This window comes from Sapajus apella, unplaced genomic scaffold (genome assembly GCF_009761245.1).
Source record: "Sapajus apella isolate SASKATOON/1434 unplaced genomic scaffold, GSC_monkey_1.0 scaffold97, whole genome shotgun sequence".
NCBI classification, from domain to species: domain Eukaryota; kingdom Metazoa; phylum Chordata; class Mammalia; order Primates; family Cebidae; genus Sapajus; species Sapajus apella.
This window is the reverse complement of record NW_022437037.1, coordinates 5,531,356-5,543,793: the sequence shown is the minus strand read 5'-3', so window position 1 is coordinate 5,543,793 and position 12,438 is coordinate 5,531,356. Positions and strand designations below refer to the sequence as shown.

Below are 12,438 nucleotides of genomic sequence, written 5' to 3'. Positions count from 1 at the left end.
TTTTTTTTTTTTTTTTTTTGAGACGGAGTCTTGTTCTGTTGCCAGGCAGCTCACTGCAATCTCCGCCTCCTGGGTTCAAGTGATTCTTCCGCCTCAGCCTCCCGAGTAGCTGGGACCACATGCCACGTTGCCCAGCTAATTTTTGTATTTTTAGTAGAGACGGGGTTTCACCATGTTGGCCAGGATGGTCTCGATCTCTTGACCTTGTGATCCGCCTGCCTTGGCTTCCTAAAGTGCTGGGATTACAGGCGTGAGCCACCGCGCCCAGCCTAGATGGTTACTTCTTGAGTGAATTTTGGTAGTCTGTGTCATTCAAGGAATGTGTTTTAGATTGCTGATCAATATTCATTTATTACACTTTCAATATATTTAGAATCTGTGTGATGCCATCTCTTTCATTCCTGATATTACCATTATTGTCTTCCCTTTTCCCCCCTGATCAGTCTGGTTAGAGGTTTATTAGTTTTATTGTTCTCTCAAATAACTAGTTTTTGGTTTCATGATTTCTGTACTGTTTTTCTGTTTTCTGTTTCCTTGATTTCCACACTGGCTTTTTCTTCTGCTTAACTGAGGTTTCACTGGTCTTCATTTTTTTTCTAATGTCTTTTTTTGGGAGGGGTACCAAATTTCTTTATTTGAAGAAATGGTACAAAGAACTTAAGTGGATGTTTTGGTACAACTTACAGAAAAGGTAAAGGAAACTCCAATATGCATGTACTGCCTTGGTGACCAGGGAAGTCACCCTGTGGCTATGGGGAAATCAGCCTAAAGCTTAGCTTTCATTATCACTGTCTCCCAGGGTGTGCTTGTCAAAGAGATATTCTGCCAAGCCAGATTGGGGTGCTCCCATCTTGCCCAAGTTGGTCACGTGGTCACCCAATTCTTTGATGGATTTCACCTGCTCATTCAGGTACTGTGTCTCAATGAAGTCACACAAATGGGGGTCATTTTTGTCAGTGGCCGGTTTGCACAGTTCCAGTAGTGACTGATTCACATTTTTTCCCCTAATGTAATGCACACTCCATCGCATTCAGCCGGCTCTCCCAGTCATCATGGTCTGGTTTCTGGATATCCTGAAGGAAGCTGTGGCCACCTCGCTGGTTCTGCATCGGCGTGTCCCCTCTCCTCGTGAGATTGGTGAAGAAAACACTTGGCAACGTTCTTGAAAGCCACATCATCGCGGTCAAAGTACTAAGACATGGACAGGTAGGCACAGGAGGTGTAGAGCTCCAGGTTGATCTGGTGGCTGATGGCGGCCTCTGAGTCCTGGTGGTAGTTCTGGCGCACCTGCGAAGGAGATGTGGTCGTGGCGGCGGCGGTGGCTGCGTGGCGCTGGAAAGGCGACGGGGGCCTTGGGACGGTCAGGTGGTGCGGTGTGGAGGTGACAGACAGCTGGCTGTGGGCAGCCGGCCAGGGTGGGGACGAGCGCCGGGTTCCGTCCAAGCAGTTGAAGAGGAAGCCGCAGCAACTCTCGACGAAGAACGTCTCTCTAATTTCTTAAAGTGGGACTCCAAGGTCATTGATATGGGACTTTTGTTCTTTTCTAATACAAACGCTCAACTTAAAATGGGGTTACATCCTGAAACACCCATCAGAAAATCGGAAAATGTAAATTGAGACGTCATAAGTCAGATGGCGATCTGTACTATATAAATTTCCCTTTAGCTCCATCCCACAGATTTTATGTAGCACTTCACCTTCATTCAGTTCCAGATACTAACTTCACTTTTGATTTTTTTCTTTGACCCATGATTTATTTAAAACTATGTTATTTTCCAAATATTTGAAAGATCTTCCAGATACCTTTCTGTTATTAATTCTTCATTTAATTCCATGTGGCCAGAGATCATAGTTTCTACAAATTGAATCAGCTTACATTTACTGAGGCTTGTTTTTTCTTCAAGACTGAGTCTCACTGTTGCCTAGGCTGGAGATGCGCAATCTTTCACTGCAACCTCCCTATCCTGGGTTCACGGAATTCTCCTGCCTCAGCCTCCTGAGTAGTTGGGATTACAGGCACCCACTAACGCACTCAGCTAATTTTTTTTGTGTTTTTAGTAGAGACAGTGTTTCACCATGTTGGCCAGGCTGGTCTTTAACTCCTGACCTCAGGTGATCCACCCGCCTTGGCCTCCCAAAGTGCTGGGATTACAGGTGTGAGCCACCATGCCCAGCCTACTGAGGCTTTTTAAATGGCCCAGAAAATTATTTGCCTTGGGAATAGTTCCATATGTACTTGAAAAGAATGTGTATTCTGCTGTTTAGGGGCAAAATGTTTTATTGAACATCAATTAAATCAAGTCAGTTGGTTATACTGTCCAAATCTTCTATATCCCCGATTTTTTTGGTCTACTTATTCTATCAGTTTTTGAGATAGCTGTTAAAACCTTCAACTATAATTATAGACTTATTTCTCCTTGAAGAGTCTGTATTTTGAATCTCTGTTAATACATGCATAAATATTTAAGATCATGTCTTGATGAATTTATCCCTTTATTATTAAGAAATAATTCTCCTTTATCCTTGGTGACATTTCATTTTAAAATACAGTTTGTTTAATATGCCACTAAGGTTTTCTTTTCATTAATGTTAACATATTAACATCTTTTTCCACTCCTTTAACATATTTGTATTTTTATATTCAAAGTGGAATAACCATAGACAGCATATAAATGGGTCTTGGGTATTTATTCAATCTCACAATCTCTGCTTTTAATGAGGATTTTTTTTTTTTTTTGAGACGGAGTTTCACTCTTGTTACCCAGGCTGGAGTGCAATGGCGCGATGTCGGCTCACCGCAACCTCCGCCTCCTGGGTTCAGGCAATTCTCCTGCCTCAGCCTCCTGAGTAGCTGGGATTACAGGCACGCGCCACCATGCCCAGCTGATTTTTTGTATTTTTAGTAGAGACGGGGTTTCACCATGTTGACCAGGATGGTCTCGATCTCTTGACCTCGTGATCCACCTGCCTCGGCCTCCCAAAGTGCTGGGATTACAGGCGTAAGCCACTGCGCCCGGCCCGATTTTTTTTTTTTTTTTTTAAGATGGAGTCTTGCTGTCACCTAGGCTGGAGTGCAGTGGTGTGATCATAGCTCACTGCAGCCTCGAACTCCTAGGCCCAAGTGATCCTCCCACCACAGCCTCCTGAGTGGAATTACGCCATCACAGCTGGCTAATTAAAAACAAAATTTTTTCATAGAAATGGGGTCTCACTTGGCTGCCAAGGCTGGTCTCCAGCTCCTGGCTTCAAATGATCCTCCTAACCCACCTCCCAGTAAGGCATGGGCCACTCTGCCCGGCCCTTAGTGATGAATTAATTATTGATATGAATTGTAACCTACCACCTTGCTCTTTCTTATTGTCCCATCTATTCTGTTTGCTTTTCCGGTTTTTTTTTCTTTTTTCCTGACATCTTTTGGATTATTTAAAGATTTTTATCACAACTTTTTATCGACAAGTATTAGCTATAACTCTGCTACTACAGAGTTTATCATACGCATCTTTAACTTATCACAGTCTACCTTCAATTGATATTACACAACTTCACATGTAGTGTAAAAAGCTTACAAGAGTATACTCGTTCTCCCACTCCCAGTCTTTGTGCTATTGTCATAAACTTTACTTCTATGTAAGTTACAAATGCTACAATGTATAAATTACCTTTAAGCCATATCTTTTAATAAGAGACTGAAACAAAAAGAAAAAATATCTTAGGTATTTATCCACAGTTACCCTCTGCATTGTCTTCATTTCTTTTTATTTCTCCGGTTTTCTTTTATTTGTTTATTTAGACAGAGGGTCTCACTCTGTCACCCAGGCTGGAATGCGTGGTGAGATCACGGCTCACTGCAGCCTTGGACTCCTTGCAGCTCCAGTTTTCTACCCGATATCATTTTCCTTCTGCTTTAATTACATCCTTTGATATTACTTATACTGAATATCTACTGGTAATAAATTCTTTTTTTTAATGTCTGGAAGAGACCTTATTTTGCCTTCATTTTTGAAAGGTATTTTCACCGAGAAAAGAGTTCTAGGTAGACAACTGTTTTCTTTCTTTGCTTTAAAGATATTGTTCCACTGTTACCTGGCTTACATTGTTTCCAATGAGAAATCTGGTGTTACCTTGAACTTAGGTCTTAGGTATGTCATATATCTCTTTGGCCAATTTAAACCATGGTTTTAAGAAATCTGCTTAGGATGTGCCTTAGTATATAGTTTTTCTTCATGTTTCCTGTGCTTGGAGTTCCTTGAGATTCTTGGATCTGTGTGTTTACTGCTTTCATTACACTTGGAAATTTTTCAGCCATTTTTTTCTCTTTTTTTGATCCCTCATGCCTCCCTTCCTTCAGGGACTCCAATTCCACACACATTTGGCTACTTGATATGTTGTCCCTCACTTTATGTTGTGTTCATGTATTTTTTCCGGGTTTCTTTTTTATCTGTTTCATTTTAGATAGTTTCTATGGTTAAAAATTTCTTCAAAATCACAAATCTTTACTTGTGCAATGTTTATTCTGACAGTCTTCATTCAGTATATTTTTCATCTTAATAAGTTCATTCATTCTTTTTTCTTTTTGTTTTTGGAGACGGAGTCTTGCTCTGTCACCCAGGTTGGAGTGCAGTGGTACAATCTTGGCTTACTGCAACCTCTGCCTCCCGTGTTCAAGTGATTCTCCTGCCTCAGCCTCCCATGTAGTTGGGATTACAGGTATGCACTACCACACCCAGCTAATTTTTGTATTTTTAGTAGAGATGGGTTTTCACCATGTTGGCCAGGCTGGTCTCAAACTTCTGAACTCAGGTGATCCACCCGCCTTGGCCTCCCAAAGTGCTAGGATTACAAGTGTGAGCCACGGCACCCAGCTATCATCTTTCATGTCTTTACTTAACACAGTCAGTCTTTTCTTTAGCTTCTTGAACACATGGAATACAACTATAATGACTACTTTAATGTCCGTAATGTCCTACTTATATCATCTGTCTCATTTCTGGTCAGTTATTGGTTGTATTTTACTACTTCTGCTCATACCTAGTAATTCTAGAATGGCTGACAAACATTGTGCATTTTACCACACTGGGTCCTGGATAGTTTTGTAACTCTAAAAATATTCTTCAGCTTTTTTTTTGGAAATGGTTTGATCTTTTTGGTCTTACTCATAAGGTTTGCTAAGCAGGACCAGAGTAGCATTTATTCTAGGGTTAATTTTTCCCAACTATTGAGGCAGGACTTTTGTGATGATTAATATTATGTGCCAACATGACTGGGCCATGGGTGCTCACAGCTATACCAGGTTAACATGCTTAAAATTTTATTGACAGAAAGTAAATCTATATTTGACCAGTTAATCTGTTTTTTTTTCTTTGACCAGTTAATTTGATAATGAGAACTGACTTGCCAATTTATATAAATCTGCATCTGCAAAAATTTTAAAAATTATAATTGAGGCCAGGCAGGTACAGTGGCTCATGCCTATAATCCCAGCACTTTGGGAGGCCAATGCAGGCAGATCACCTGAGGTTGGGAGTTTGAGGCCAGCCTGACCAATATGGAGAAACCTCATCTCTACTAGAAATACAATTAGTCAGGCATGGTAGCACATGCCTGTAATCCCAGCTATTCGGGAGGCTGAGGCAGGAAAATCGCTTGAATCTGGGAGGTGGAGGATGCAGTGAGCTGAAATCACACCACTGCACTCCAGCCAGGGAAACAAGAGCCAAACTCCATCTCAAAAAAAAAAAAAAAAATCCATTGCTACTGTGGGAAGAGGCCTGGAGAACAAAGCCAAGTATAGAATACAAAGGCATGGTAGGAATACTAAGGCACAGGTGCCTTATTTCATCCAGATAAGAAACCATGGCAAAGTGCTGTAGGCTTTTCAAGAAGCAGAAAAAGCATGCAGGAAAATGCCACTCAATCTCATGGCAAGCCTCCTCTGCACTTTCACTATCTTGATAGTCAGAATGACTTTACAGGAATATGTTACAGATTCCACTGCAAGCAATACTTAATAACAATCAGTAACACAGCTTTGCTAAGTCCCACACTTATTATGGTCCAATGTCTTTCTCTGCCTTTTGTTAATAATGTCCACAAAGTAAATTAAACTGTAGTCTGAGAAGCAGAGCTTTCACTTTCATATATGGGTGTAGGATACAATAGTGCCAAACTGCAAGGCAGAAAGACATGTCTCAAACACTCAAAAAGCCAGGAGAAAAAGGTATGAGAGAATATTCAACAAACTTAATAGTGAAGTGAGTAATTAAAAAAAAAGAGATTTTTCTTATTTTGTTTTTCAATAAGCAAATGTTACCTTTGTAATAAAAACAATTTCAATCAAAAAGTATTTAACAAAGAATTAGCCGGGCGCGGTGGCTCACGCTTGTAATCCCAGCACTTTGGGAGGCCAAGGCGGGTGGATCGCAAGGTCAAGAGATCGAGACCATCCTGGTCAACATGGTGAAACCCCGTCTCTACTAAAAATACAAAAATTAGCTGGGCATGGTGGCGCACCCCTGTAGTCCCAGCAACTCGGGAGGCTGAGGCAGGAGAATTGCTTGAACCCAGGAGGCGGAGGTTGGGGTGAGCCGAGATTGCGCCTTTGCACTCCAGCCTGGGTAATAAGAGCGAAACTCTGTCTCAAAAAAAAACAAAAAAACAACAAAGAATTAAAAACTAATCTTTGCCAACGACTACTATTTCTTTTGGAAGCTGTATCGATTCTGACCTGCTGAAGAAATTAAATCAAGCAGGGGAAGGGGAGAGAAAAAGGGGGAAACAATGAAAAGGCACATGGTGCCGTCTCTTGATGCAGTGCTTGAACTTGAGAACAGGTCCATGTTCTTGGAAACATGTGCACATTTGTGCACCTGGAATCATAACACATCAGCCATGGGAGAAGAAGATTATCCCATGTTCTTCTATTTGGCAAACTATTCCTATATGGAACATGTTTGGAATCACTGTAAAACACAGAAAAGGTCTTAGCAACAAAGATTTAAATGTTAACCAGCAAGTTGTTAAATATTTTCTATGGAGTCACCACCTAATACTTACATACAGAAGCCAGGCCTGGTGGCTCATACCTGTAATCCCAGCACTTTGGGAGGCTGAGGAGGGCAAATCACCTGAGGCTAGGAGTTCAAGACCAGCCTGGTTAACATGGCAAAACCCTGTCTCTGCTAAAAACATAAAAGTTAGCCAAATGTGGTGGTGCATGCCTGTAGTCCCAGCTACTGGGGAGGCTGAGGTTGGGGAATTGCTTGAACCTGGGAGGCAGAGGTTGCAGTGAGCTGAGACTATGCCACTGCACTCTAGCCTGGGTGACAGAGCCAGTACTTGTCTCAAAACAAAAACAAACAACAAAAAAGTATCCTATTAGTAATTTCTCCAAAGACAAGAATTAATTCTATGATAGAATATAACAAAACTAAAGTTTATTCAAAAAGTTCTTTTTTTTTTTTTTTTTTTGAGACAGTGTCTCTGTCGCCCAGGCTGGAATGCAGTGGCGTGATCTTGGTTCACTACAACATGTGTCTCCTGAGTTCAAACGATTCTCCTGCCTCAGCCTCCCGAGTAGCTGGAATTACAGAGGGCTGCCACCATGCCTGGCTAATTTTTGTAGTTTTAGTAGAGACAGGGTTTCATCATCTTGGCCAGGCTGGTCTTGAACTCCTGACCTCGTGATCCACTGGCCTCAACCTCCCAAAGTGCTGGCATTACAGGTGTGAGCCATGGTGCCTAGAAAAAAAAGTTCTCAATGTGTTGCATATATGTTTTATAAATCCCTATTTTTTTTTTTTTTTTTTTTTTTTTTTTTTTTTTTTTTTTTTTTTTTGAGATAGAGTCTCACTCTGTCACCCAGGCTGGAGTGCAGTGGCACGGTCTCGGCTCACTGCAACATCTGCCTCCCAGGTTCAAGCAATTCCCCAACCTCAGCCTCCCCAGTAGCTGGGATTACAGGCATGTGCCACCATGCCTGGCTGATTTTGTATTTTTAGTAGAGATGGGGTTTTACAACATTAGTCAGGCTGGTTTCAAACTTCTGACCTCAGGTGATCCAGCAGCCTTGGCCTCCCAAAGTGCTAGGATTATAGGCATGAGCCACTATGCCCAGCCTATAAATCCCTATTTTTAAAAGGTACTCTCATAAACATTTTAAAATAAAGTAATATAAACCTGTTTTAGAAAAGTCAGAGCAGGACTACTAATATCTTATTTTGTATTTCTATCCAGTCTTTCTTAAAATTTAAATATTTTGGTATCACACCTAAAAAGATATGTCTATCCCACTTTATTTATTTATCTTTTTTTCAGTCTTTCTAAGGTTCAATTCAGGTATATATTCCACTTTAAAACATATTGATTGTTTAATTAGTCCAGCTCTGGCTTTTTTGTTAAGAACTGTTCATGTTTACAAAGTGAAAAACACTCATTCTCTATTTTATTTGTTTTGTCATTGAGATTGCTAGACATCAGAGCTCCTTAAAGGGGAGTTACCTAAGCAACAAAATAATTTGGTCAGTTTTGCAAAATAAAGTTATCACTTAAATCTTTAAGCTACTAGGCCGGGCACAGTGGTTCACACCTGTAATCCCAGTACTTTGGGAGCCCGAGATGGGTGGATCATGAGGTCAGGAGTTCAAGACTAGCCTGGCCAAGATGGTGAAACCCCATCTCTTAAAAAAAAAAAAAAAATCTTTAAGCTACTGAACATAGTCATCAATATATCATATCTGGACAGAGCGTAATTTATAAGTGTGATGACTTCAAACAGAAGTTTCTAATCTGTTGTGCAAGCACGTATGATACTGCCAGCAAAACACTTTTAAAATTAAGAGCAATGGAACAGCTACAAGGGGAACAGACTATTCTGAAACCACTTCCAGGAACACGCTTTGTTTAAACAAAATGTATTAAGTGAAACCAGCTGTATTAAGGAAAGGTCAGTGCCATCTGAAGTGGAATTCTAAAACCACCCACTTCATAATATCAGGGTAATGATTCCTTCCTGTTTTATAAAGGAAATACTCAGTAGCAAACTAGCTACAGGACCGCAAGGCAAGGAGGAGTTCACCAATGGAAAAAAGGCCCAGCTGTAGAGCAAGTGGATGCTCACAAGAAACCACTTAGGTCACACTAACTAGGCCAGCCAGCTTTATGCCTCCATGCCACTCACACCAAGCAGTGCTGAAGAAACGGGAAGGGACTCATGCACAGCAAAAGGGAGGTTAACCTGGTATTTACGGCACACTTTTGAGGGTACCAGAAAAAAGAAACCTGCAGTCAGAAATAATCAGCATATTCTCCATTTGAAAGCCAAGTGAATCCCCTATTCCTGGGGGAAGAGGAACTCTAAAATGCACACCTTTGTCATATCTAAAAATGAACACAAATCTCAAGAAAAGTAAAACCTACATTGTAACTAAGATTCCATTATTTAAAATATTTTTCCCTTAGTAACAAAAGCATAAGAAAGAGCTTGCTCCTCCAAAGACTTTCTTGGAGTAACGAATCTGGGCCTCTATGAAGTCATGTAACCCAGTCAACAGTGATCGCCAGTTATGAAAGCATTTCCCAATGTACCAGCCAATACAGCTAGTAAGACTGTAATCAAAACAATGCAGTTGAGAAACGCAGCCACTAATCATTTTATTTTGGAAACCAATTAAGGAATGATGAAGGAAAGGAAAAACAGTGATTCATTTGTTTTGATAAAATCTGGCCTTCAAATGATCGAACAGACCAGGAAATACACATATTTCTATGGTCTAAGGTGTCTTAAACTTGGCTTTTAAAAAAAGATTATTCCAAAGCTTGTGAGCAAACTAAATCAGCTGGTTCATAAACCAAAGTCTCTTGACTATGACATATTCTGCTAACTTTATGGATGTGGGCTCACAGGTAAATAAATACATAAATAAATAATGACCTACAGGCAGTTACAAAGTTGCAGCTTGCAATGTCTAACTCAACAAGATAGCAATGTGTCATGATTCAATGGCAACAGTCCCCAACATTTTTGGCACCAGGAACTGCTTTTGTGGAAGACAATTTTTCCACAGACTGGGGGTGGGGGGTGGGGGGATGGTTCTGGGATGATTCAAGTGGATTACATTTATTGTGCACTTTATTTCTATTATTATTACTTATATTGTAATATATAATAACTATACAACTCACCATAATGTAGAATCAATGGGAGTCCTGGGCTTGTTTTCCTACAACTAGACAGTCCCATCTGGGAGTGATAAGAGACAATGACGGAGCATCAGGCATTAGATTCTCATCCAATAAGGAGCACACAACCTGGATCCCTCGCACACACTGTTCACAATAGGTTTCATGCTCCTGTGAAAATCTGACAGAAGGTGGAGCTCAGGCAGTAATAAGCCAGATGGGGAGCGGCTGTAAATACAGACGCAGCTTCACTTGCTCATGTGCTGCTCACCTCCCGCTATATGGCTTGGTTCCTAACAGGCCACAGACCGGTCTGTGGCCTGGGGGCTGGGGGCCCCTGATCTATGGAACAGTGGTGGCTTAGGTTTGAAACTGCACTCAATAACTTGGTTTACCAGCCTCTGTTAAAAAGCAAGCAACACTCAGTACTAAAATTGCAGTCAAAATGTGCAACACAGCTTGCACCAACTCTAGTTATTTCTCAGAAGAAACAGTCTGAAATTTCTAAAATGCATGGAGAGGACAGAATCAGCAAATACCAAAAGTGTGAAGAATGTTCCAATTACAGGAAATCCTGGTTAGTATGGATACCACCAATTTAAAACTCATGATGATTGGGGCGCAGGTTAGAATTCACAATATGTATAAGGAAGAAAGGGGGCAGATGCTGGAGGAGTTGAAGAGGTGGGGGCAAATAGATTTATGGAAAAAACTTTTAAAGAAATCCATCAATACTGGCAGGAATACTAAAAACAAGCAAATTCCATATGAATCTTATTGGCTGATTGAAAAGTATTACCCTTGGCCAGGCACGGTGGCTCATGCCTATAATCCTAGCACTTTGTGGGGCTGAGGAAGGCGTATCACCTAAGGTCGGGAGTTCATGACCAGTCTGGCCAACATGATGAAACCCTGTCTCCACTAAAAATACAAAAATTAGCTGGGCATGGTGGTGGGTGCCTGTAATCCCAGCTACTCGGGAGGCTGAGGCAGGAGAATCACTGGAATCTCGGAGCCAAAGGTTGCAGTGAGCCAAGATCACACCATAGCACTCCGGCCTGGGTGACAAGAGTGAAACTCCATCTCAAAACTAAAAAGTATTACCCTTTAGTGGCATTTTGGAAGCCATCGCTTCATAGAGACAAGATGGTGTTAGTGATGGTGTTAGGGAAAAAGCATCTGATTAGAAACTAGAAAGCGGCTGCAAGGGTAGTTCTGGGGCTCCGCCACTTTCTAACTTAGTGATCACTGGCAAGCCACTTAACCTTTCTGAGAATCTTAGCACTACAGTAGGGACACGATCTGTCATCTCAAAAACATCAAATGGGATGTCATATGATCAAATTTGCCAAGTACAGTGACATAAACAAAATGTACTATATTATTTCAACTATCTCTTGAAATACCCTACTCAACATTTTTCACGCATCTTAAGCCCTCTTATGCGTTACCCCAATTCAGTACTTCCTCTCCGTGTGCCATTCAGGGTCCCAGGTCAGAAATCACATCTGACATGGCTCCTGGTGTGTCATGGAGAAATGGGGAGAACTGAAGGACTCATAGGACCACTAGGGGCAGAACAGGAAGGGAAAAAAAAAAAGCATGAAGAAGAGGAGGAATGAACTTAAAGTCATCCTGTCCCTGTCAACACTGCCGAGACTTACTTATGTTATCATGGGAGCTACCATGTGACCACCTGAAGGGCAGAAAGTAAAATCCTCCAGTTGAGCAAACAACTCAGTGGCATGAGAAAGGAAAAATGACATATTAGCAATGGGAAGCTTAGAGTAAAGTCCTGGAGGCTGTAAGACTCAACCTGTAAGGAGTCCTGGTATGTCCTGGCAAAAATGTAAGCCTTCTCCCAAAGTGAGCCCAAGAGGACCCGGTGTCTACTTCCTGGGTGAAAACACAATTCTGTTGTTCACTTGATTTCTTCCTTTTTCTTTTTTGAGATGGAGTCTTGCTCTGTCGCCAGGCTGGAGTGCAGTAGTGCAATCTCGGCTCACTGCAACCTTTGCCTTCTGGGTTCAAGCGATTTTCCTGCCTCAGCCTCCTGAGTAGCTGGGACTACAGGCGCGCGCCAACATGCTTGGCTAATTTTTGTATTTAACACAGACAGGGTTTTACCATGTTGGCCAGGGTGGTCTTGGTCTCCTGACTTCGTGATCTACCTGCCTCGGCCTCCCAAAGGGCTGGGATTACAGGCGTGTTGGCGCGCGCCTGGCCCTGTTAACTTGATTTCTTTCTTGCATCCTATCTGGG

General features: G+C 41.6%; 1 protein-coding gene and 1 pseudogene across 1 annotated transcript in view; both read right to left on the bottom strand.

Annotated features, from left to right (window-relative positions):
* Window positions 1-12,438, bottom strand: part of ABL1 (ABL proto-oncogene 1, non-receptor tyrosine kinase) — a 159,932-nt gene that overhangs the window by 75,172 nt on the left and 72,322 nt on the right. The window lies entirely within an intron of this gene.
* Window positions 434-11,305, bottom strand: LOC116536043 (annotated as a pseudogene).